The sequence below is a fragment of the Megalops cyprinoides genome, chromosome 4, assembly GCF_013368585.1.
Source record: "Megalops cyprinoides isolate fMegCyp1 chromosome 4, fMegCyp1.pri, whole genome shotgun sequence".
Lineage (NCBI taxonomy): Eukaryota > Metazoa > Chordata > Actinopteri > Elopiformes > Megalopidae > Megalops > Megalops cyprinoides.
In genome coordinates, this window is record NC_050586.1 from 29,698,612 (window position 1) to 29,726,226 (window position 27,615).

At 42.8% G+C, this 27,615-nt stretch overlaps 1 long non-coding RNA gene across 1 annotated transcript; it reads right to left on the reverse strand.

Annotated features, from left to right (window-relative positions):
* Positions 1-688: 688 nt before the first annotated feature.
* LOC118775959 lies at positions 689-2,566 on the reverse strand. Its single transcript, XR_005004898.1, has 2 exons — positions 2,300-2,566; positions 689-1,454 (listed from the first exon to the last, which is right to left on the reverse strand). It is a non-coding gene; the product is annotated as an uncharacterized LOC118775959 (long non-coding RNA).
* Positions 2,567-27,615: the final 25,049 nt, after the last annotated feature.

Below are 27,615 nucleotides of genomic sequence, written 5' to 3' on the forward strand. Positions count from 1 at the left end.
TGCACTCTCTACAGGAGGTGGGCTTGCTACATCACGCCACTGAAATCTGGATAAACTCTGACCCTCTGACCCACTTAGGCTTAAATGTGGCTTATATGGTTATCTGATGAGAGGTGGGACTCTTAATCTCATTGTGAGCTAAAATGCTGAATTACCTGAACTCATTTACCCCTCATATCAGTGCACCTGCATGTAATGTATGTGTATATGCATGTAGTGTATGTGCATATGTGTGTGTATGTATACTTGTGTCTTTGCCTGCATACTGTATGTGAGTATGAGTATGCATGTATTTAAGTGTGAGTGTGTGAGTGTGTGTGTGTGTGTGTGTGTGTATGCGCATGTGTGTGTCTGTGTGTATGAGCATACATGTGCTTGTGTGAATTTGTGTATAGGCTTTCATGCATGTAAGTGTGCACCCATGAATGGTGCAGACACTGATGACAAGCCTCCAGCGCTGCTTGTTTTGGCTTCTGGAGGAGGAGGGGGCAGGAGATGATAGCAGCAGGGGGGATAGCTGGAGATTTCCCAGAAGGGGAAGGGTCTGAGAGAAAGTGTTCGGACCTTAGCTAACACCCCGGGACACAGACAGTCAGAGACGTGCCACTCACATGCTGTCACAATGTCAAAAAATTGCCAAATCGATTCAACAGTGAATTCCAAAATAACACACATATAGCCTCTCTCAGACTCTTCTAGTCTTTAATTTTGTTATTGAAAGGGAAAAATGAATGATTTCACAGTGGCTGACTTCACCTTCCAGAATAATTAAAACAAAACAAAACAGACAAACAAAACAAATGAACACAAGTAAAATGCACATTAAACATATTATATGCTGTTTGGGAGTATGTATTATGTGTATAAATACATACATACAGACTTACATAAATCAAAAATAAAAACATATCATTATTAATTAACATTGACCAATTGAATGGGAGGTGTCAGTGGTAAATGAACGTGTTTTAAGTATTGTAAACATTTTCATTTATTTTACTCCAGCTTTAGGTGGTCATCATTTGCAGTTAGGAAAAATGTTATATCTTGGATGCATCTTGAAAAAAAAAATCAGAGCATCACAAAAAAATAATACCTTCATCAACATCAGGTTCCATCATGATTTTACTCCCCTATTTTTTATTGACAGAAAAAGCTTAAAAAACTAATTAATAAAAAAGCCTTCAGGTTATTGAGTATCATTTATCAGTGGAAGATCAATGTGCTTGTTCAGTATGCCTGGATTTCTTCATCCAATCTGAATGGCAGACCAACAGGACGACAGGCTTCCTCAATAGACCAGTCTTTCTCAGGACTTTACCACTTATCTCACCATCTGCTTCAGCAGTGAAATATCTGTTAGTCATGTCTAGAACTGAGCAGCTGCCGGCGAGTGGCTGGAAGTGCACTGGTGCGCTTCGATGGTCCGCCTCCACTCTCTCTCCAAAGCCCACCTACAGGACAAACGGAAAGACGAGGTCCTTTTCTTTCCCCACATTGTCACTTGACTGTATGACACATGCAGACTCTAAACTCCCCTCTCTGTTGTTTTGACGTATTATATTCGAGCACATGGTACTCAGAGGGAGGCAGCACTAGTCCCCAAGACCCTGTTCCCACTACAGATTCCAGGAGAGCTCTCCCTGGAGGGATTCACCACAGAACATGTGGAGCTGCGCTGCTCCTGTGCTTGTATAGCACATGGCCTACTTATGGCTGGACCACAACTGTTACATCACCAGGTACGCACTGCTCATATCCCTGGATATACCCTCTGTGTGTGCATTTGGTGCACTACTGCGCTATTCCTAGCTATATACACTCTCTGTATGCACTGTCAGAGAGGAGAGAACCAACTGACAGATTGCACATCTTTAAGCAGGAAATATGAATTAAGCAATTTTCCCCTTACATAACATTGCCTGTGTACTGTGACATACGATATCCTGCTGCAGATCCTCAGTGGCCTTGGCCTTGAGAATTCCCTTACATTGCTGGCATGCTATTGCTCCTGTTGCTTTTAGATTTATGTGATGCATATCTAACTGTGTGAGAATATGTCCTCACTACATCCCGACTGGATTTTCTTTCACTGGCATTGTTATACTCCAAGCTCTGTGTGTGTGTTTGTGTGTGTGTGTGTGTGTACGCATGTGTGTGCGTATAGTCACTGGAGACTTAATTTGGGGAATGTAGGAAAGAGGATATTTTTAGAGACTGAGCACTGCACAATCATCCATGTGATGGCATACATTTCCCACAACACTTTAGCTTTATCGCTCCTGCGCTCCCGTCTCACCTGTTAGGATGCTCCCACTCCTCTGAGACGGTTATCCAATGACCCTGTCCCACAAACATGTACGCACACATTCACACGCTAGGAGACAGAAGCGTAGGTCCTAGCTATTCTCCAAGTTGTTCGGGGGTCCAGGGAGGAGGGGAGGGACGCTATTGCCTGTTTAGAGGCGGCACAAACCCAGGAAGAACAGAAGCAGATTTATTGGACTCCTCTTTGTCATTCTTCAGAATTACACAGTGGAAGTGCCTGCGGACATGTCCTGTCAGGGCGCCGAGAGTAAGTATTTCTGTTCGTTCTTTTTCTGCTGCTCCTGTCCGGCGGCCAGCGCCAGCGCCTTCTGCTGGGTGGAGGGCACCTTGCAGGCCTTGTAGAGGATGACGAAGAGGATGAGTATCAGTACGGCCACCACGGAGTTGCACACGATGGCGACGATGGCTGCCGCCGAGAGCCCGGTGGTCATCTCGTACTCCATGGAGGTGGATCACTACACACAGGAGTCAGGTGTTAAACCTTTGCCTATTCCAGCACACAGAGGCTGTTAAAGAATACAAAATGTGATAAGAGTAAACAATAACCCAGTACAGAATGGATCTCCAGTGACTGGACAGTGAGTTCCTGTGAGCTCTCAGAGCTGGAACGCTTTCCTCCTTTCCTGCGCCAGAAACAGGGCGATATATCAGTCCCCTGCCTATATGTGTTCCTGTGCAAATCCTGCGTGCAGCGGTGCAGTTCACATCAGCATGAGTCCATGACCCGCTGATGGTTTCATTCCTTTAGCTGCATTCACTCTTCATTTCGATCCAGCGCTTCAGACGTGCCCGTAAAGCAGCCCTGGCTTTGGCAGGGGGCCCACAGGTGTGACCTGACCAAAGGAGAGGTTGCCTGGACAGCAGGGGGTGATGGATGTGGGGAGGGGGGGCCTCTCTGCCAACCTAAAAGAAGAAGAGGGGGATGAGCCATATTGCATAGCAGTATTTTTCAAACATGACATATATATTAACATATACATATTTCATTTTAATATTTAACTTTTTTATCATAGTGGATTTTCGCAGAAAGCTTCCCACTTAAGACCACTGCAGCAAGTGATTCATAAGTCCCTGTAGACTGGGGCTTACTACTCTGAGTTATACTGGTGCAAAGGGACAAGTGTGATAGACCCATTTCAGAGTAATCTCAGGCCTTTAACTGCTGCACTGCATTACCACTTCCACACTTATATTGTGGATGGATGTTGGATGGAGAGGTTTCACAAGCAATTTCACATTTTTTTCAGCATACAGGAAGAACAAAATCTTTCGTAACAGCCCAACATCTGACTAAACTACGGAAATATATAGAGAAAAGAAGCTGACTTAAAAAAGCATAAATTATGTAGTGTTTTCCACACTAAGTATTTGGAATTGAAATTCAGTTTGACAATGCACAATAAATATTACATAATGTGCAGGAGAGTTCAACAATGAAGATGTTGTCACTTTATTTTGATAATTTACACACACACACACACACACACACACATACACATTATATAATAGTGAGAAAAAGACAGTGAAAAAGAGAGAAATAGATTTTCTATTCCAGCACAAGAGAACAAAACTATATCCATTCAAGTTAAATGAGCAACACTTTCAGACCGAGGAGTGTGAGAACAGCACCATTCAAGCACCACAACAAGTTAACCTGTGCTAACATGAAGCTAGACAGCTTAGAAACTAAAAGAAGCAAAGCTTGTACACTACCATGCATCACAGTCACTCGATCACAGTACCCATGACACATCGCGATACTGCACATAAAATAAGCAGCAGGTAATACAAGTAGCAGGTGTTGAGGGTGGGGAGGGGACTGAGGCAGGACAGAGATGCAGGGTGAAGAGGTGGGTCTTGACAGACATCATGGCTGAGAGGAGTGAACCCATTGGGAGGGACATTCAGTTGCCCGAAGGCTGCAGAGCACAGTCATCTGGATGGTACATACAATTTCAATGTACATATAGCACCCCATTCTGTTTTGATACAGAGCAGGCAAGAACAGAGGCTGATAGGGATGCAGTGCCATCTCAGTCATTTGCACTGCTACCATCTGCTCAGCACTGTCGGCTCTGCAAACTTCTTTAATTATTCACTCTCTGCACGGCACACGCTGATACGAAACTCTTATCTACAACTACCCCGCAGAGACCAAAAAAAAAACAAAACATATGTGAGACACGTTGCGTTATAGATCAAGACACAAATCCTTATGATTTCCAATTCATGTGGCTCTGCAGTAAGGGGCCATGCCTGAGCCTGAAAGCTCACAAGCTCCAGTCTTACCCCAGTATTTGCAGTAGGGACAGCTCTGTGAGTATTCCCCCTATACGGAACGCAAGCCTGTTACAGGACTATTACCTACACTCCATCTCATCTCCTGCTAAGTGCCAGGCGGAGAGGCAGAGAGTTGCCATTTTCAAAGTCCTTGGCATGACTCTGTAAGAGACTGAGGCCCTGGCGGGCAGACTCCCACTTTGCAGAGGTCTCTGAGGTATTGTCACGCGTTATTGGTTATGCATTAATGTCCTGCATGGATACGCTAGAGCACCAGCAGAACAGAATGCTCAAGTGGTGGGCTGTCGAGTTGGGGGCACTGTGCATCCCTGGGAACACACATTCCTCAGAGTACCTCCACTGAATTCTAATCACTCACTTTGACAAATTATGTTTGAATATATTTTTTACATTTAGGATTCGTTTAAAGTAAGAATGTATCCGATACATCTCATTTTCCCAGGTCTTGTTTTTCTTTTCATCAGAAGCTTACAAGTCTTATGTACCTGTTATTTTTTTAAGTTTTGGAAGGAAACTTAAAAGGAAACTTTGTTTTAAGAAGGACCTACAAGTTCTGTCTCTCACCTTCTTGGCCTGTGTGAATCTGACCCAAACACACTGACCTCCAGACTTGCAATCGACCAGAAACACACCGACCTCCAAAATCAGACCCATTTGTGCAGGGTGAGTTTCCAGCCACCTGTATCTCCAGGTGGGTGGTGTGATGGGGTATCCAGTTCCAAAGGGCAACAGGAATTGTGCTGTGTCACAGAGATACCATGGCAACAGCGCACAGTGCAACATGATCTGTGACAATGTAACAATGTGACAATGTGATGGGGTGGGGGAGGCTGGGAGGATGTCAGAGAGAGAGAGATACACAGTGGGGGGTGACACTGTGCCCAGCAGGAACTGCCTGACCTAACCCTTTCCCAAGACTTTTGCTCTACTTAGAAGAGTCCATGTGAGCAAAGCCATTGCCTGATAAAAATATCACATTAAAAAGACGCTGCTACAATTCCTAGTGCCACCCCCTTAAATCAATTATAGAAATATTAAGAGAGGCATGAACTGGAATACATATCCATTAAATATTCACGTGTGGCATCGTCATGTTACATTATTTATTTGCTTAGTGGATATCCTTCTTCAAAACGACTTGCATATTTTAAATGCCACCAATTCAGAAAGCTGGATGTTTAACGAAACTAGGGCGATCATTAAAGTCTGTTAACTGGGCCAATCGATTGGTCACCAACCCACAGGCAGGAAGGGTCAGGGTACTCACAGTGAGTATCCCTGTCTCCCCCCATCCTGTGTGCACTTGCATTAATTATCCCCCCTGCTCCCATGACTCCAGCTCCCCAAAATGTGCCCCCCAATGCCATGCATCAAAAGAGTGTTCCCCAGGTGTTCAGTAGTTTCACTCTCAAAGACAAAAACCCCAGAGGAGTAATGAGACACCTACCAGTGGAGACGTTATAACCCATAAAATAATTTCAACAAATGTCTGAGGCATTATTCACTGTGGAGAAAGAAAATGTGTGTGTAACTCCTACACTTCCTGAGGAGATATCTCCACGCCAGCCAGTCCAGATTTAACAGGCTGCTGCAATGGCTTCCGCTTGCTTGGAGAAGACAATGTCATGCATTATTTAGAGAAAAGAGAACAAACAACACTGAAATAAAGAACTATTTTTGGAGATACTGTTTTTTTTTCCCCTTGAGAACTGCCATTTGTAAAAGCGTTCAATTTACTTTTGTTAATAAAGGTATGTCATTCAAGTCATTCAGTCACAATCTTATCACCAACACTAGAGTCTCCAACTGGAGTCTGGATGCTGTTGTCTTACACTGCTGTTGCAACTTACTTTGCAACATTCTGGGACCCATAATTAAAATGATTTATTAAGAAGGATACAAGGGTAATCACACTGCACAGGACACAATGAAGTGAAAAAGGAATCATTTGTTGATGGGTGAGCTACACTGAATTAAACTGGGCAAAGTTGTTATTAACTGAAAAGAATCAAGTCTTTAAGTCTGACATGACATTCATTCCATTTGCGTTTTCCATTCCCTGTTACAAAAACTTCTGCCTGGAGTCACTTTGATGTACAGGTTAATGAAGCTATGACACACTAAAGTCACCTGAGAAGAAACTCAACGATACAGTGATTTTCCACATAGATCAGAAGACACATCGTATTGGCTCAGCCCACTAGGCGAAGGGCGGGGCCCTGGGCAGTCACAGCTCCTGCTGCAGGAAGGAGAGGGAGAGACGGACGTCACCTCTGGCACTAACATACGCTGATCACTAATCTTTTTATCTGAGCGTGACTTCCAGGGAGATTAACGCATTACCACCCAGACGGGAATAAGAGACTTATTTACGCACAGGAAAATATTAGATGCAGTTTAGATATTAGAAACATTGTGAGGTAGACGTTGAAATTTAGTTAGAAGCTAGAGAGAGGCATTAACTGAAGGGGAAGTGTAAGTACACTGAACATAACTGGGGTAAATTGTGACAAGCCAAACAAAACAATGTGTTCCTCTTTTGACATTTTATGGCTCAGGTTGACACTGAAAGAGAATGCATAAACAGAAGAAATGACGGTCTTCCTTAACACAGCAGTGGTACAGTACGGCCCATTCCAGTGGCTTCCCTGAAGTGCAAATCATCCCATCAGCTGATGCTCAGCCCGAGACAGAGACAACCAGCACATTTTTTTTTTGCTGCAGAAGAGGACTGCTGCCAGAACATCACTGAACCTGTTTCAGCATAGATACCATTGCAGAGGTGTTAAATCAACTGCAGTGTCCCTGCTTTGGATGCTAGGGCACACTAAACTGCCAAAGCCCTTGCCAGCCAAAGGCCCATGAGGATATTCTGCACACCTTGTAAAAGCGTTTTGACACACTCATCACACTTGGTTATATGTAATGTGTTACATGTCCTGTTGATTTTCCAATATCTAAATTTGTGCATGACTGTGGAGGGAAGCTGTAATGTGAACATTTTTAAGACCAACATTACACCATTAACTTCCTCAGGACCTTCACTGACAATTGAATATTTTTGATGTTTCGATTACGACTACTTGCTGGACAACATGCAACAATAGCTCCCAAATTGCAATTTTTTTTGCATAACATTATAATATGAACAAGAGTAAAACAAAAGAAGTACATTGTCAAATGGAGGGCACTGGAGCTGAATTAAGATTTTTATGCACCTTTTGTAGATGAAATTTGGCACAAGCTTCAGTTGGATTAATGCTGAATGCTGTGTTTTACTCACAATGTCAACCAACCACAAGAGGGGTGGGTAAATTATTGCAAGGGGAATGATGGTGAGTGGGAGGACTTTTGGAGTGCCCCAAGGGACCTCACATACCCTAACTGAAGATCTGTGAACTGTAAACATGTGTTGGTCTGCACTCCCAATGCAAAGCAGTAGACTGAAAAGGTCTGAATAGGTGTCCCATATTGTGCCAGAGGGAGGCTAGAAGGAAGGACCCGTCTGCCTACTGAGAGTTACTTCCTCATTACAAATTCGCCGAGGTAGAAAATGTCAAACCTTTGAGGGGATGACATTTCTCCGAGAGACAGCGGCCCTTATCCTGCCATGTTGAGACCTGGCCTTTCTAATGACCTGATTCACTGGTGCCCTTGGGCTGCATAAGATGTAAAATTATAAGCTGGCCTTGAAAAGGGCTCAGCTAAGCTTCTCGATAACGTGATATAAGCAGAAAATGATTTTTTTCTCATAACAGTTCCATGCCCTAAAAGAAAGAATCACACACATTTCAGTGCCAAATTGCCACATAAAGCAGAATGTGTCTTTGAGGAACCAGGTGTAGCCCAGGTTCTCCTGGGAGAAGGCAGGAAAGAGGAGCAGCACTGTGCAGCTGCAGGGATTTACCAGGCCGCATTTCAGATGGAACCTCCTACTCTCCTCCAAACAGACACACGGACCATCAAACAAAGCCCGCATAGTCCACCATGAAAATGAATGTATGCTCAGCCAGCAAAAGAACACATGGCTAGCCAGACCACAATGCACAGTCCACAAGCACAAGGTCGGCTTGGTGTGACGGCAGCCAGGGCAGTGTTTATGTAGAGAGGTGATGGGACTGGCACATTTGCCAGAGGAGTGGAGGTACAGTACACCTTGAGCTGACATTCTTCATGTGCACAAAGCCTGGCGCTTTGAGTTGATTACTGCTCCCTTACCTTTATATGGTTTACTGGATAAGTTAAACACACACTTCCCATATGATTAGAAATCTTCAGACATCAAAAGGAAGAGAGACTCTCGGAAGCTAGGCCATAATCAAACGAATAATATTTTCTATTTTTTTTCCTTTGTAGTGACAGGACATAGAGCACTCAGTATTTCTGCTGAAAGGGTCTTCCTATGTGAAATAAACAGCTCTAATGGTTTTTAAAATCCAGGTTTAAAAGTGAAAGGATTCTCTGATGTGGCAAAAAGCACATGTGACAATGACCTCAGTTTATAATCCCACCCTTCCAGTATGCACCATCAGCTGGCTCACTGTTCCTTATTTGTGGCCATAGTTTAAAAAGGTTGCTACCCCATCCCCTCTCCTGTCACCCTGGTGGTTTTACTATTTATGATCACTCCAAACGGGGCTTTGCCCATATACCTATCTTCCAAGCCATGCCACATTCCAAACTCTTTCAAACACATGAAATTCTTTCAAACAAATGTCTTTTTTAGAAAGATGACTGTATCTTGCAATTCCTATTGCTAATGTATACGGGTGAAAAAATCTAAAGATTTTGCTTTTGCTGATCTTGTGCTTTAGTGTGTCAGTGCCTGGGATTTTTCCCTTACTTTTGCTAGGAGACACATTTTTTAAAATTTACATCTGATGTAAAACATGAAAGTATTTCTGGATATCACAGGGATGAAAAGAAGAGAAACCCATGCCCCAAGCCACCTTCCAGCTCACAAGCTCCTGCCTCCAAAGCTGATACTAAAAAAGAAAAAGTTGCAGAGAAAGTTTGACTTTCTGCCGCACTCTCCTATGTACAGCTCCAGGCTATTTAGTGTTCCCTGCTGAAAAAAAAAATCAGTGTGTCCAGGACAGCCTGGCAATATTCCATAACACACCATCTCCCTGAGTTCCCCAACACTGTCCTCACATTTATTACATTTCCTACCTGTCTGTTGGACCAGGACTTCAGTAAATACCATCTCTTTCTGTCCTCAGGCTAGGTGTTATTGTAATAAATGCACTGGCGCTGCGCTGCTGAACTCTGGGTAATGAATCCGGTCCCGCTGAGCTCCTCGCAGAATATTGAGCTCTTCATAGTGCATTAGCTATCATCAGTGGAAAAGAGTGTTTGATATCGGTGCAGAAATTGGCACCCTCAGTGCCTCTCACTTCCTTTTTGCTGCAAAGCCTACTGAAATTCAAGCCAAACACCAGACCAAATAGCGATAGGTAATTTAGAAGTCCACATCCAGACAATAACGCAGACAGATATCACAGCCAGAGATAACAAAACAACAAAAATGTATACAAAAAACTGCAGTATACTACAGATGTCACACTAATGTGTTTGATTAGATGATTTTGTACAGTGATGTTTTGTATAAAATTGTCCTACCATCCCAGAGTTTAAGTGAGTAAAACTTCTTCAGTAGTTTCCTCCAAATATCAAAATCCTGATGATGACTCCGTATTATGCTTGAGTGAACTGCTACTTCCCATTAGAATGCTATTAGAAATGACACAGAGGTCAGGATTAAATCAACATTTGTCCTCAATTTTGACTTTTACACAGTTAAATGGAAGTACTACTTTGTTCCTTAACAGTCTGTAAATTTGACAAATCACCAAAATGACCAAGAAAAAAAAAACAGAAAAGTAACCTTTGCATCTATCTATCGTCAAGGTTAAGGAGAAATGCTGATTGCAGCCAGGCCTAAATCTGCAGTGACACAAGTTGGGAAGAATAACCTACCACAACTGGCTGCAATTGATCTGAAATACATCTTACACAGCCTACCTCATATTCATAAGTGATACATTATATCTTTCATATATAATCACATTGAGCATTCACACATTCTTATAACAATCTTGCCCCCTCAGAAATTTACCATTACTTTACTATAGGGTTTAGCCAGTTTCCCACAGTACCATTTATTAAACTGTATAACTGCAGGCCAGGCTCATAAGGGCAAAAGTCATAATGTGAACATTTGGGTTAGTATTCATGAATTCAGTTATTACAAGCATTAAAAGACATTTACAAATTCTTATGAATGGCATTAATCAGACTTTATGAAGGTATTGTGAAGGCTGCACAAAATACTCAGACAAAAGCTTTTCCCAAGAATGAGTTGTTATTCTAATCTCTGAGCTACAGCGAATCTCCTGTCTCCCTTAGGCATGTAATGGCCACTTGAAACTGTCTTTATTAGACTGTCAAGCCTTTTTAGACTGAAATCAGCTCACAAAATTCTGCTAAACTTTTTAAAAAGTCTGTATAACACATTTATATCTGTGGTCCCCATCCTTATCCCTTAGCTCAAGTCAGTGGTGCTTGCAGAGGAATGTAAACTAATTCTAGACTGATATACTTCTACATGCTGAAGAGAGACAAAGCATGACTGCAAGCTCTTTCAATGAAAGATTAATCACCAGCCTATGTGGTCTAGCACTAATAATAAAATGTCGCTTTGCTTCCTTACTGAGGTAGACAGTCTATAGTAAAGTGTGCGATATAGCCGTTGCAATAACAGCTATCCCCGGTATGTAGCGCTAGGTTTCTTCCCGCATGTTTTTTCCCTTTAGTCATACCTGATGCGTGAGCACACCTCCAGTTTTCCAAGGTTTCCGGGGGAAAATGCCACTCGTATCTATTCAATGTTGATATCACAGCAACAGCACTATGCTGGTCCCATGTGGTAGATACAAAAATATGGGCTACAAAGATAAAGAGTGAAAACATATGCTATGTGTTTTTCAAAGCTAATAAGTTAACCAACATATAGATCCAAGTGATATTTTTCTGCCCCGGAAGCATTTCACTGAACTTTGGAGGTGTGCTCCCACAGCAGGTATGACTAAAGGGAAAAAAATACGGGAAGAAACCTAACGCCACATACCGGGGATAGCTGTTATTGCGCTAAAAATAGTGACGGCTATATTGCACAGCCCTAATGGCCGGTGAGTGACTCTCCACTTCCAGGCCTGGCTCGCAGCTATCTCATTAAGTTGTATGTTGAGTAAACCCCTTGCAGGGAAACTATACATCTCCCCGTGTGGTGGAGCACCAATTAGAGAGTGAGACTGTCCCTCACGGTAGCGTGGCGCAGGTTCAAATCCCAGATGCGAGATTTCTGCTGTACCCTAACTTAAAGTAGGAGTCCCCCTCTGGAGACTAATTCCAGAGTTTCCAGAATTTGAATCAGGCAGCACTCCCTGCTCCTGGCCTACTGCTGCAGCAGTAAAAACACAATACATATCAATCCCTCATTTGTGCATCTGACATTACTATTAGTATGGTAGGAGTGCGGAGTGGCTCAAAGTGGTGACTGCTATAAATGCAGTTTCACCAGAGGTGCGTACGGTGGAGAAGGTGAAGAAGTGGTCGGATTTTAAAAGAGAGACCAAAAAAACAAATAAGTGCACACAGGACCAGTGCGATAACACTCATCAATGATTGACACAAGTTTCCTTGCATCACCGTTAGTTCTTCTTGGTGTCGTCAATCTGCAAATTACAAATTTTATGCATACGTCCCCTCCAGACCACGCGCAGAGGTATGCATGTCTTCCCGGGAAGTATCTTTTCATAACTACCGTTTTATGTGTAGAAAAGTGCTCAGCACGATTTTAGTGTGTACGCACCGTTGATACATTTGGCCCAAGGTCTATTATGCCTAGGTCTAGTATATATATCACCGTATAAGCCTTTTCACTGGTCATACTGTTAAATTGATATTTAATTGCAATCCAACTGTAAGCCATGAATTGACGCATAACGACAAACCATAATTTGACACAGTTGACAATGTTGATTTATGGAAAGGTAAAGCAGTAACTAGACCCACAAAGAGGACAATATCCCTCCACGACACATCAGTCCTAAGGCCTAAAATGTAAATGATGAAGACCACCGCACAACCATGGAGGAAATTAGCTCTAATTAAAAATGCGTGGCACCGTTCCCGTAACTTAATGAGTACACTAATCACAGCAATGCAGAGATGAAAGAGGTGAGGTCTGTGTGTCTGTCACGGGACCCATGGAGGAACAAACACCATTCCGATAATTCAATTTCATGGTTGGGTTAGCAGCTCTGGCTCCTTCACTGAGGACTTGGATTTATGGCTACGGCTCTCGTTTATTTTCATAAATCTTGACGCTGGCCTAAGGTCCCGTCAGACTGCACAATAAGCAGATGGTTATGCGTTGTGAACCATCATAATCCTGATGGTCAGCGAAATGGGCTGTTCTCAGGACGTGAGTATTCTTCCATTTATGAAATTATGAGAAATGAGAAAAGAAACAAAGCTGATGCATGTGTGCGGGTTGTTTAAATGCCCCGCGGACACCGAGGCTCATCTGCAAACTGTTCCTTTCTGCCTCGCTCCAGATTTAATTAAACCTGAGGATTCCATTTTCCTCCAGTGGAGAGAGCCGAATGGCTTGCCTATTCTATTTGGAATGCAATTTCCAAACTCCGGTGTCTCTTTTTTTCCACCTCAACAGTGCTCTTCTAGAATAAAAATCAAGATTGATAATGTTTAATAGTAGGGAGATGAAACTCAGTAATTGATTTTTATTACTAGATTTTTTTTTAGTGGTTTAGGGACCTGAGATTGAGTCTGTGCCAGTACCCATTTTCAGAACTACTGCACCCACCCAAAACTGCCAGTTTGGAAAGTCCTTGCAGTTATCATTACAGGACAAGCTGTTGCACCCTGAAGATCCCAGATGCTCATTCTCTATAAATCTGTCCAGGTAAAATCATAAAGAAGTTAAGTTCTTACACGGCTTCACACCAGATGGACGAAATAAAATAAAAATATCAAATTGCAAGTGACAATTTAAAAGCACAAAGAGGATGGATTTTGGATTTGAAAAACTGATTAAATCATAAACACATAATATTGCAGGGGTAAACACACACACGGATACACTCTTCGGAATTACAGAAAAAGCCTTCCATTTGTGGAGAGTTCAAGAGGGGGTTGTAAAGTTGCTTTATTTGGATTAAACCTGAAGGCTGTAACTGTGCTGTTACAAGGCCTGCTGTTTAGAGGCGTGGCATTAATAGAAAACAAGTCATCCAAGGCTATCAGCTTAGTGTCAACCGACCCAATGAGCGTCGCCACACAGAGCTGAAGGTGCAGAACGAGGCTTTGAGAGAGGAAGAGAAGCGAAAACACTGCCAGACAAGAGCAAGAATCATTCTAAAGAAGCATTCTAAATCCAAAACCCCAGACAGCTGTAATGCAGGAGTGAGCTCAGAGATGCCATCCATCCTGTCTCTTGTTCTGTCAGTTAACAAACTGCACTTTCAAAAATGACATGCACTTATTTTCCAGTCTTTCATGTCTGAGTTTGAAGAGGTACTAGCTTAGTATGCAGAGCATTCACCTGGTCATATGTCAGTCTCAGCCACCCACCATTCAATCTGCCCTCCACTTGCTCCACACAAGCAAACTGGTTAAGGTGGATTTAAGACGCACAACTCTACGTCCTAAAAATCAAGGATTTGTGTGTTTTAAAAGTATGCAACAAGTGGTACACTTTTAATCAGAACAGTCACAGAAACAAAATCACCTTTTCTCTCTGCCTGATTGCAGTTGGCACAGTGGTTGGTTAGGGTTCATAATGTGTTTATTAAAAATCATTCTTCTGAACTGGGGTAAAGTTTCACCAAGGACTAAAAAGGTACACTTTCCCTGACCTCCAACAGTGCAATGGGCATCAGAGTGTGGACAACATATCACACAAGTGCTAGCCAGGTGTTATTCCAGACACATTCTTCATATGCTGTTTTTCTGGCCACCGTTACAACAGGGTTAATGCCAAAAACGTTGCGAAAATGCATTTTCACATAGATTCTGGCAGCGGAGTTGGAATCTCACTGTGCCTCAGGCAGCAGTGCCAACCGTGCCAGGTAATGGTGCCAACCATATGCCCTGGTGCCAGCCTCGGCCTATCTGAATCGAGCAGGGTGGGAAAACACGAGCCCGCCATTGGATGGAAGCGAAATCTGGGAGAGTAGCAGCCTTTATTGAAGCCCTGTGCTGAGACAAACACATTTTCTCCCCTTCTTTCCGACTGCAGCACGGGCCTTAGATGATGAGGAAACGTTTGGAGTTGTCAGCTAACGTTGAGGCAAAAGAGTGCGGGGTGAGAAAGAGACTGTGACAGTAACAGCCGCTCAGACTCACTGTGAGGCAGGGAGAGGGAGAGACGGATGCTTCAGTTCAGAGAGAAACATTCCTCACTTCCCCTGAAAGTGCCTCCGCTCAACAGAGCTTGGCAATCCTTCCTCTCAGCCGTTACACGCTAACACAGCGGGCTGTTTATACGCACAATGAGGATTAAGTGTCTTTGTTTTGGGTACAACAGCAGTTCCCTTTCGGGGAAATGAACCCTGCACTACCTGGTTGCAAGGCTCTTTATTACACATGGTTCTCCTCTAAGGCTCCGGTGAAAGCCAAGGTTTATAGTCCTATGTGGGGTTTGGCATGAGCAAGTCACAACAATGATTGCACAAGTGTCTGTTTTATCTAATTCACTCTACTGCAGTTTATTTATAGGAGCAGATGATGATAACTAGATTGATGGAAACCTATGGAAAAAATGCAATACTTCATAAAACACTATAATGGAATGGTGACAGTAGTTGGCTTTCAAAAAAGCACTATAGGTAACACTTATTTCCTATTGTATGTGAACACAATGTTTTACTGTATACAAAATACTTTAGACATTCTAATAATAATTTAAAAAATACAAAAACTGATGAGCTGTTAAATGCCTTCAGGCATGTGCTTTTTTAGCATGACATGACCCCTGACTCTGTCTATATACAGGTATCTTTTGTTCAAATAAATGTGTAACTCTTGGGTAATTTGCCTTTAAAAAATCCATCATGCTGCATTGATTTCACAAATCCAGTTTCAGGTCATAGTCCAAATACACAGTATGGTTTTTCTCATCGTCTTGGTTCCATTCTTTCAATGATGGAGGTTAGAAGGGCAGCAGTTTCATCATTGTGTCATCGATCATGTTATCTATATGGACTACGTGGCCCTCTCTCCCACTCTATTTGCTGGTGGCGTGATATGAGAGAAAGCCACTCTGGCTTGCCCCTTTGTCCGATCCATAAATGCTATCCCTGACCCAGGAGGGCAACAGTCATTCCTCTGCCAAAGAAGAGAGGGCAGCTCAAACCCTGCTCTTTTTAAATGAACGTGATTAACATGAACAACTTGGAGCAAAATGAAGAAAGGCAGCCAGGCGCTAAAAAGCTACTCAACAGCTGCATAATTTCCTTCCACTCGTTTCACACCACAAGGGGTTCTTGGGAAATCAGCACCAGCAGCCACAGGCATAACCAATAGATTAATCTAGTACATTCCAGAGGAAGAAACTACAGCAGTAAATTATACCCACAAACTACTGCACTGTCCCAATGGGCAGGACCTGCATAGTCATATCTCTTCTGTCTATATTCATTCTGCATTAATGTTGCTTTACTGTCTCAGTCTGCATGGAGTTACATCTGTGCCATGACTTATTGTTGAACTGTCTGTTCTTATTCTGCCAAGCATGTGAGGAATAGGGCACCGTTAAGTGAAGCAGAGAAACATGGCTGAATGACAAAGAGAACTCAACAGAGACCCGAGATAGCTCCCTTTGTCAAATGTGATGTTTCTTATTCAAAAGAAGTTGGCTCAGATCCCCAGCAGTAAATGATGAAGCTGACTGCAACCCCGTAGGGGCATCCCCAGCAAGTGACACAAATGTGCAATGGCTAATGGGAAGAAAAAAAAGAGTCTTTCTGCACTCGAACACTGCAATTACGACTCAGCAGGGGCAATATTGCAAGAGTCGGGAAGGCTTGCAAACGGCCGCGCCGCAGAAGCACCGTCTCTGAGGAGACATTGCGTGGCACTAACAGCGCACGGGGGGGGGTGGCTCATTAAACACAAACAGAGTCATGGTGCACCACCCTCGTTACGCTCCCATGTTTCCAGCGCTGCCAAACAAGCCCGTTTCACCCCACGGTGCGCACGGCTTGCCCACTTGACAGACTGGAGGAGTTATACGAGGCCTAACAGTGATCAGGACTGAGTGTTTTGTGGGATGGGGGCATACCCCCAAATTCTGCACCATAAATTAGTAGAGAGCCTTTTCATCTGAAACATTACTGCTGCGGACTGAACATTGAGCTCACAATATCATGGTGTGTGCCTGTGGTCAGGCATGGTCAGGAAAGACACTCTTGCCAGAAGACCACTGTGAGGCAGGCTAAGCATGAGCTTTTTCAACAGTATGTGGTGGAGACATCCAGAGAGTGCTACTCAGTAAAGGGAAGCCAGCTGCTCTTTTGGATAACTCCTTTCTTCAAGATTACCTTATGTATTCCTGCAACTATTTGCTAAAAATAAACAACAATGGGAAAAAGTACTTTGAGAACTTCATGAAGAACAGATGAGAAGCAGAACCAAGTCAGGCCCTTGATGTTTCTGAGCTCCTTTTGGTTTAAATAAATCATAGGACTCAGCACAGATCTCCCCCTCCTCTCCTTCCCTCTCTCTCTGCCCAAGCCTGGGAATCTGCCCATGTGAATTCACTTGCACGCACTTTCAGTTCTGTACAAGGAGACTGACAATTGGTGATGAGCCAATGTGAGCTTCCCAAACTATCAAGGCCCATGAATCCACTTCTTTAATGTGAGCATTACATGCCTGCCTGTGTTTGCCATTAATGGGCAGACCATTATGCCCCTATTGCAGATGGTTAAACAGAGGGCTGGCTGGAGCTTCCGAGGGGGACTGGGGGTGGGCGTGGCAGATTTGGGTCAGACAGAGCAAGGCGGAGCAGGACTGGAATAGCCTGGAAATACGGTTGAGCTGGGGATAGGTTGGGTCTTGGGTGGAGCTAGAGATGGTTGAAAGTTCAATGGCATCTTCTTCATTGGTCAGTCAGTTTCTGCTCCTGTCCCACACAAAGAACGGGTCTGTCAAGAGCATCAGCTGAAAGCGAAGCACACACTAAAATTGTGTCTCCAATTATATCAATAATGTAAATATGTAATATGTGTACATCCGAGAGGAGCACAATCTGAAGGAGAAGGTTTCCACAGTCAGGAGCTCATTTTGGCTTTTTATTTATGATGATTTCAGCTCACACCCCTCCTCACTCCTCAAGCCCCATCCATGCATTCCATCCATTAAAGAAAAACTGGGCTAAAGAAGGATGAAAGGAAACGGCACTGTGTACAACTTTTTAGCACTACCAAAATTTGGAGTTAATGTTTGCAAATAGGGTGATTTTATGTCTGATGTGCTCACCTTTTAAGAGACAGCCCAAATAAGGGCTGGCTAATTTCTAGAGACAACACTGACCTATTCTGTTCAGTCAGTGACCAGCTATGCTTTCTCATTAAAGTTAATTGAAAGTGCCAGGACAAGCTGAGGGAGCACCATTCCCTCTAGACGGCTTAATGAAGCCCATTTTCCTTTAAAATGTTATCATGAAACTGCTTCATGGGACAATGTGCAACTCACCTGCATGTAGCCGCTCTTGTGTTTCAGTGCTAACAGATAATTTCTCTTCAAAGGTTCACATGAAGGAAAACACACTAATTTAATTTTAATAGTAGTGGCTGTGATTAAGCAGCTCTAGTAAAGGTCCCTCACTCAGTTGGTCAAAATTCTTCCCCAGAGGTAACAGAACCTATACCTTCTTTTAGCAACTAGATGGCTAACAGACAATAGTGCCACCAAAGTAGTCACAGATCTTGAAAAAGTTCCTATTCTATTTTTTTAATGATCTGTTAATTTTCACAATAAATCATAAATGAAAGAACCAGTCCCAGCAAGTTGAACAGGTTGGTTTTCAAACTCCATTCTCTGTTATGTTTGTATACTTTCCATTATTGGCATTTTTTAGCAGATGCTGTTATGCAGAGCAAGTTACATCGATTACAGTTTTTTTATTTATTTATTTTTTTACAATGTTATCCATTCATACAGCTGGATATTAACAAAGCCAATTGTTGGTTAAGTACCTTGCCCAAGGGAACAGCAGCAATGCCCCGGCTGGGAATCAAACTGGCAACCTTTCGGTTACATGTCCTGCTCCCTAACCACTATGCTACACCACTGCCCACAACATAATGAAATAACATTCCTTCCTAATAAGGCTGTTTCTCTCACATGGCTAGAGTTATGGCTCAAAGTGGTAGCTCCAAAAGCAAAAAGCAATTCACACTGTGTTTTCCGTCCAGATTTCAAATGAATAATTCACGTGGACATGCTGAAGGGTGTCTCTGTTTCTTATTTTCACATGGAGAAGCAGATGTCTCATGTTTGACCCACTTTTTATCCATAGGATTACTAAACACAATGGAAATGTGCTATAGAGGGTTCTCTTAGTGCTGTGGGCGGGGCCATCCTGTGATTGCACAATAGTCCATTGTGTCTGTTTTTTTTTTTTTTTTTTTTTTTTTTACTTAGAGTGATTAGATTACTGTAGTTCCTTACATCACAAGAGCACTGCAGTGTTGTTGGGGAAAACTAAATGTACAAGCCGTGTCACAAACAAAGCACACAGACTACAAACAGTGACAGTGCGTTGGTCTGGTTTTGCATTGCAAATACTAGCAGAGCTCACATTTATGTAGAATGGAATATGATATCCTGTCTGAATAATCACAGCTGCTTACAGTGAGTGATCAGATGCATTGTGCACATAGCCTAGTTGTTGCAGTTAAGTTGACAGCTGACAAGCGGGTAACCTTTGGAGTAAAGGGATCAGATTAACCATCTTTAACCAGAGAGTAATCTCTTGTCTGGAGCCTTACTGCGAGCATGCACACTTCACAACAATAAGCATTATTACATTGTTATTTCTTCACATAAAGCAGCTGATGCAATTACCCAGAACTGTCATTAAACCAAAGGGGGAAGCCCTTTAGCAGAGCACATGCGCCATAACCGTGAAGCGTGAAGTAATTTGCAAATCAGATCAGAGGTTTGCAACTTCCTCTAACTAATGTAGTCAGGCAGGAGACTGGAGGCACATATGGACCTGAGCTATGCATGCAAAAGGTTCTGTGACGTGCATTCTCCCGCTCTCCACACTGTGAGTCAGAGTAATACAATTGCAGGGGTCGTATTTTGAGAGGAGTCAAGAAGTTCCACTGGGCTGTAGATGCAAACCCTTGAAGTGGAGATTCAATTCCCTTCCAGTGGGGCTTTACCCATTTCAGCTATACCCCAGTGACTGGCTGGAAGCTTCTGTTCCACTGCTGTGGACTGATTACCAGCAGGTTATGAGGTTAATTCCTAAACAGGACACTGGTGCTGTAAGCTTGGGCACAGTAAACATTCTGGTGCTGGGAAAAAATACTATGGTCCCTGGGTTTCCCTGTAAGGAGGTCTCAGGCAATACACAATTCATGATAATGATGAAACAGTGTATCCACCAGAGCAGTAATAATATCAGATGCTGTGACTGGAATAAAATCAATATTATCAGCCACATGTGCTAGTTGTTTTTAAAATACAGCTAAAACTATTTTTAAAAAATCCATACGTTTCTATGTCCCACAAATCCATTTTGTGACTCTAGGGGTGTCAGAACATCAGTTATTTATGCAGACAAATTTATTCAATCTACACATGCTGTATTCAAATGGTATGCACGTAAGCAAATGATCCTTTTTTTTTTCCTTTCTCAGACTGCACCCGAGCAACGTGTGCGTGCGTGTGTGTATGTGTGTTTCAATACTGGGTGGCTCTTTAAACCACGGAGGTAAAGGCTTTTAACTCTGCGTGTAACTGCTTTGAGAGGTGGAGTGAACTATAACGAACTTAACGAACCTAAACATGACGCGAATTCATTCAGTGACAAGAACATGCCCTTTGATTATTCAGAAAAGAGCACCTCGGTCATCCCAACGGCCGGAACCATGCGTGCACGCGCACAACTATAACTTAAAAAAACAGGACATGATTACAGGATTATGATTCTCGGTCACAGCAGTTATCGGCGGACCAAAACGGGTTAACGTCCACATGGGTTGGAGCAGCGATGTTGATTCAATCAAATTTGAACTACACATATTTAAAGATACACGAGGCCAACGTTCTTCATTACACATACAGACATACACATAAACATACAACATATTATTTTTTTCACAACCTGGCGGCGTAGCATGTTGACACATCATCTGGTTATGAAACGCTTAATAACTGTTGAAGACGTGATGTGCACTGCGTGTTAGTAACAAAATTCGAGTACTGTTTTACGACTTACCTCGCTTATTTTTGACGGTGTGTTTTAATCTTATGGAGTAACTTGAGAATCAACTCAATGAGTATAAATCTTCCACTCATGTGTTCACTGAATCTTCTTGATATATATTTAAAAAAAAATCTAAAGAAAAAAAATCCACGGAGACGACGAGCGAAAAGTTACCCAGAGAAATAAAGCATGGATTAGCAAGCGGTTCTTCTCCGTGCGTACGCGAAGCCTGGCAGACTCGTCCCCGCGTTGAATGACTCGCGGCGGTTAGTAACGTTGCGATACTGGCATTCCGACTCCCAGCAGCTGCTGTTTTAAAAGTGAAGAGTACGAGACAAAAGAGAGAGAGTGGGAGAGAGAGAGAGAGAGAGAGAGAGAGAGAGAGAGAGAGAGAGAGAGACTGATAGGTGGAGTGAGACGCACGCGTCCAGTATTAATGAGACTGAGCTGTGTCCGCTTCGGCTTCTGTCGCGCTGTCACTCGGGGGATCGGCCGATTACGAATCGCCGTCTGTCATTAAGTAAAGGGAGGCTATTTTTAAGTTGCGCCGAGAACATCCCATGAACAAGGCTTTCCCGAATCACATTTGGGCAGCCCTCTGTCTCCACCAGGCTGACATCTGGCTAAAGTAGTCTTCGCACACTTATATTTTTGTAGCGGAAGTATCGTGATCAAAATAGTAGCGAGCTGGTGACATTCACTTGTTTCTTCCTCATAATGTCCTTCCCTGGGAAACACAACCTGGCAATTGACTGGCAGAAGTTACTACCTTATTTGATTTAGCTGCCTTCAAAATAAACCTCCAGTTGGAGTAGGCGGAATGTAGCCAAAGGCGTTATCTTAAAGAGAACTGATAATAATTTTTCATTTACATTTATTTACATTTACATTTATTTATTTAGCAGACGCTTTTATCCAAAGCAACTTACAAAAGTGCATACAGTAAGTATAGCGACAGTACGGGGACAGGATGTGTACAGCTCCACAATGAGACAGTTCTCAGCTGAGAGCAAGGTCTGTTTGAGGACACAGTACTATCAGATTTGTATAACTACATCGTATAGGGCAACTTTGGGCAAATATGAAGAATCATTTTTGTTGTTGTTCTTAAGAGAATGCGTAAGTGGGAAACAAGAATCAGGAAGAGATGTCCTTCTACAGAGGAAGACTGTACACCTGAGTGTGTGTGTGTGTACCTTCCCATGCAATATGTATGTCTCAGCACTAAAGCTGTACATTGGAACTGGGAAAGAGAAAAAGAAATGTGCTGACCCAGCAGCAATAATTTTCACCACAGGGATGCAAAGGCCACTAGGTTGGACATTTAAGTCCAACACAGCTGTGCATACAGGAGTTCTGTGTGAGTAGTGTGTCAGCTGATTTGACTGTAGACACATCCAGCATCAGCGAATCCACTGAGGACTGCATGGGTCACTCAGGCTGTGGACAGGCTACCGCTTAAACAATGCCCCCTGAGCACACATAGGCAGCAGCTCTTGTACATCCAATGTGACATACCGTGGAACAAGGAGCCAATCAGGGTGTAGCGAAAGTCATGAAACATCACACTGTTAGCCAGATACTATCAGGGACTCAGGGTGTAGCGCTGAGGCGGTACCATTGCTGGCCCTCTGCTGTCAGTGTCAGTGTATGTACAGTAATGTTTCCACAGCATTTATGTTGCATTGCTGCAATGTCGCTGCAAAGTTACAGGTCCCAAGAACGCTGGCAGAATGTTGCATCAGCTGGGAAAGTGTACCACTTGTAAAATCTTACATAGGACCGTAATTGCACATATTCCAATACTGATTTTTGTTCCATTTAATTCATGGCTATGTCGTGTGGGTGGCAGTCTGTTGACACTGTACAGGTGGAGAGGATGGTCGCCTACAGTGCGAATTCTCTGTGTTCATTACTCATCAGCTGAGTATACAGTCCTGATGATGTGTCATACCTCTGCACTGAGATCACCTGGAATTAAACCACTCAGCTCTACTACACAGAACAATGTATTCATCAGCATCGCCCTTTGTGGGTCATCCCACAGAGCATAACATTTTATAATGAAAATGGAGGAACAGTCCAGTGGTGCCAATCAAACTCCAGCCCACACCACAATCAGCTGTAGGGAAAGGTATACAGCTTACATTCAGCATGTTATCCATTTACACAGCTGGGTATTTTACTAAAGCAATCCAGGACAGCTAGCTTGCTCAAGGGTATGACAGCAATGGACCCAACAATCTTCTTCAGGTGTAAACTCACAGAAAATAAGCCAGTCTGGCCAAAAAGCCAAATCTGGTATCTCTACTTAACCCACATTTTTCTGTGCTTAACCCACATTTTGTGCAAACTATGAATTATGAACTATGCCCTCAGTCACCAGGTGGTAAGTTCCCTATGCTTTAACAAGAACAGCCCAAATAAAATGCCAGGTCTTTGTCTGTGCTTCCTCTCATTGGGGAAACTCGAGAGAGTCTCTCTGCCTCTGTAATAAGCATATATTTGCAGCTGCTCTCCATCTCAGGGAAACTCAGGAGAGTCTTTCTGCCCCTGTAATAAGCATCCCCTAGGAGGTGCTCCTCGTGGCTCATTACCTACAGGTGTGTTGCCTGCTTTTATGACACAACAGCACTTGGGACTCTGTGCCACAGAGACAACAGTGTGGCATGGTGACAAGTCGCAGGGCCTGTAACCCAGAGGTTGCCAGTTTCTTTTCCAGGTGGGCTGCTGATTTTTGTCCTTGGGCATGGTACATGAGCCAATATTGCCTCAGTAAATATCCAGCTGTTTACCTGGGTAACATGTCAAAATTGTACTCAGTCATTTGGGTAAGAGTGTCTGCTAAACAGTTACTAAAAAGTAACAGCTCCCCAACACATTGCAGCCCAGGAAGAATAGATGAAACCCAGGGTGCTGTTGAATCTCCAACTGCTGGAAAACTGGAGGGGGGCATGGTTTGGGTTGGGACTTAAGTGAGCAAACCTCTCAGAACTGGTTCACAAGATTATTGTGCATTTGCATTCATCACAGATACAGACAAGTTTGAGAACAGACTAGAAGAAGATTTAGGATGAGAATCTCTAGTATGCAATATGTAAAAAAAGAACTTGCTTGGTGGTATTTTTGACAGCTGTGGCTATGTATCTGTGAGAATAGTGTATTTAGGAACTAAACAACATAAGCTGCTCAATTTCTGGTTGCAGCTGTCCCTCACAGTCCAAGTATGTGGAGCATGCAGAGGCAATTGCTCTGAAATGCAATTTGTAACTTGTGTGGTATTTGACAGCCTCTTCTGAGGATGAGTTTAAACTGCTGAACTTCTCAAGCAACGAACTTGTCCACTTTTCATTGACACAAAACATTGACCAAGAGAGGTTGAATCCGCTTCACAGAAGTCCCAACTCCTTCACACTGTAGCGTGTCTTTGGATTTAATTTGCTGAATTGTGCTTGAGTCACAGGCTCTGGGGATAATAATGCCACATGTAATGGCCTCATACATGTAATGAGCTCTGTAATGTGGTAATGTCTCTGACAGCATGATGCCTAGGAGCAAAATATATAGTATTGTGTGGCTTTCTGAGGTATTCCCACATCAGAGGTTTAGTATTGACAGGGAGCTGACATGGTATGCCAGACGCCTGCCTTCTTGTTGATGTTTTTCAGACTTGGGGAGTTTTAATTTCACTGTAGTTTTCTGAGACAGTAAAAGAAAAAAAGTTGTAACAGTGAGGGAGCCATTGAACATCAAAGGAGCCTCCTGATTCCTCTCCAGGATGCTCAAGATGAGAGCTGGGGTGGAGATGGGATTGAAAGGTATTCTGAATCGTTGCACCTAAATTAGACTGCGTTTCTGTCACCCGTGACCTCGTCTGTGCTGGGAGAGGTAATTAAAATCTAAACACTGCAAAATCACAAAGCAGCGTCTTGCTCTGTGGTGGGATGCACCTCTTTGAGTTCTACGTTGTTAATGATGGAACTGGAAGAGCCATGTTACACCAGGGAAACGTCAACAGCACTGAGTGAACACAATTACAGCTATTTATGATGTTACACAGGGGAGAAATTAAACAAATAGAAAAAAAAAAACTGAAAGCTGTCACTGCTCCTCCCACCCACCCACCTAAAACATTAATATTGTCAGGTTATATTACATTCTTCTTTATGATTATTCTAGCCAGTGTAGATGGAACTAAATTTGGTTATGGTCAAATTAGTCAAAGCAGACTCATTTTATATGCAATGACACCATTTTTTACATAGCATTCATACTCAAGCATACTGTATTTGAGGTTTAACATTAAAGACAACAAAAGCTCATGGTATGATATGTGTTACCTTAATCACACACTAATTGTTTGATCCTCTGCTTGTAATTTATTTGTGAAATTAGATTTTTTTTTTCTTTTTGTACCGCTAAGTGCTCTGAGGGTGATTCCCTATTAAAGCATGCTATATCGAGATTAAATTGATCGGAAGATGGATTGATGACTGCAGCCCAAAGCAGTCAGACAAATGCACCACACCCTGAAGGGTCATAAAACAAGGCTTTATGAATAAGGCTTTACGAATTCATCTCCTGGCACAGCTTAAATGCCTCGGAAGTCCCAGCTCTGCAGTCAGTCACATGATTACATAAGGAATATTGACCATGCGATTTGCTGAGTCTCTGTTAAGGTTCAACTGGTTTACATACAGTGGAACCTGATGTCTCAGGAAGACTCATTTACTTCTCTGCTGGATGTGCAGGTTACAGACTGCGAGACTTATACGATTAGCATAAGAGTGAGCACAGTTATTTGTGATAGGAGAGTGATTATGTCAATCAGCCTCAACACCTAGTTATTTGTGATAGGAGAGTGATTATGTCAATCAGCCTCAACACCTGGCTCAAAGGAGGCATGCAGATGTTTCTGAAGACTAGTTAATAAAGGCATCATAGATTGTCCTGCAAAGACACATATTTTGAACATTCCTTTATATGTGCTCTGCCTTGCAGTGCATGGTGTACTTGTGCATCATAATCATGATTTATTTTCTTAGTAATCCACACTGAGTTGGAACGTTTCTGAACACTGGGTTATCTCACAAGTAAGGATCTGCCACCTGGCTTGTGGTATCTCCCGCTACACCGCTACCCCTTGTGCTCCACTGAGCCCACGGATCCCGCGCTAAGCTTTTGCAGATAACTGCATATGGAGGCCTTTGATGGTGCTTTATGACTGTGCAGCCAGGCAGCCCCGGAGTCCTTATCAGAACCATTGCAGTGCTATCCACAGACATCAGTGTAGCCACCGCTGTTCTCAGGCAGGCGGTAATGCTGCTGGTCCATGTCTAACCAATGAGCTGCAAGCCCAGTTCCGCCCCTTGTATCTGAGCAACCCCCTTGTGGTAACCATTGAATGGCAGGAGATTTATAAGCAGCTGAAGATAATACCCCCCCCCCCCCCCCCCCCCTCCCTTCACTCCATGGGCTGAATGGGAAAGAAAGAACTGCAAGATGTCCATTACTGGAGAGGAATAATGATTAGGCAACTCATAACATTCAAAGATTGCTTATATATTTACACAAACAAAAGGTGACAGAAAGATGTCTTTATGATCCACACTGATGAAAGAAGTTGTGTGCACAAGTAGGTTTTTTAAAAACTTTTTGTAGTTGTTTTTATATTATAATTTTGGTGAGCTTTATGCTGTCCTACATTGCTTTCATAATTGATTTAATCAGTGAGATGCAGGCATACATAATATGAATCAAAAATCAAAAGTACAGGTCATAATTCAATACCTCAACAGTGGCCTGTTGGTGAGTATGCTGTTAAGGACCCACTTCACTTATGTAAGTACATAAGTACATAAGTACCTAAGAGAGACAAGGTGCTCTCTGTCACCAACCACAGAGAAAGATGCTATTGTTAGCAATCTAAAAATGATTGCACAGACAAGTCCTTATAGAATGATTCTGTGGGATTGGTTTATTCAGCATAGATTCAGGTCAGCTCACCATAGGATTCCATTGTTCTGAAATTAAAAAAAAAAGCTGTACAACACAGATACACACATAGACACATGTGCACAAAAACACGCTTGAACCCAAACACACACTTGCAGATGTGCACAAACATGCTCAAACAGAGACACATACGCACAAACAGGATCAAACACACACAAACACAAATACACAACTTAACAACCATGAAATTACAAATACACTGAGTAAAATCACTGCTCCCAGAGGAAAAAAATAAACCACTCATTTCCCTACACATACATTTGTTAGGAAGAAGCAAAAAAAAAGATGAGAGGGGCCTTCACTGGGACTCTGTTAATCAAAGTGGCATAGCGTAATATTGAAATAACAAGAAACTAGTTTTCCTTGTTTGAACTCTACAGCTATTTTTGCATGTATCCCTAATTATATTGAGCCTCATCATTTTGGCTCAGTCGAAAATGTCA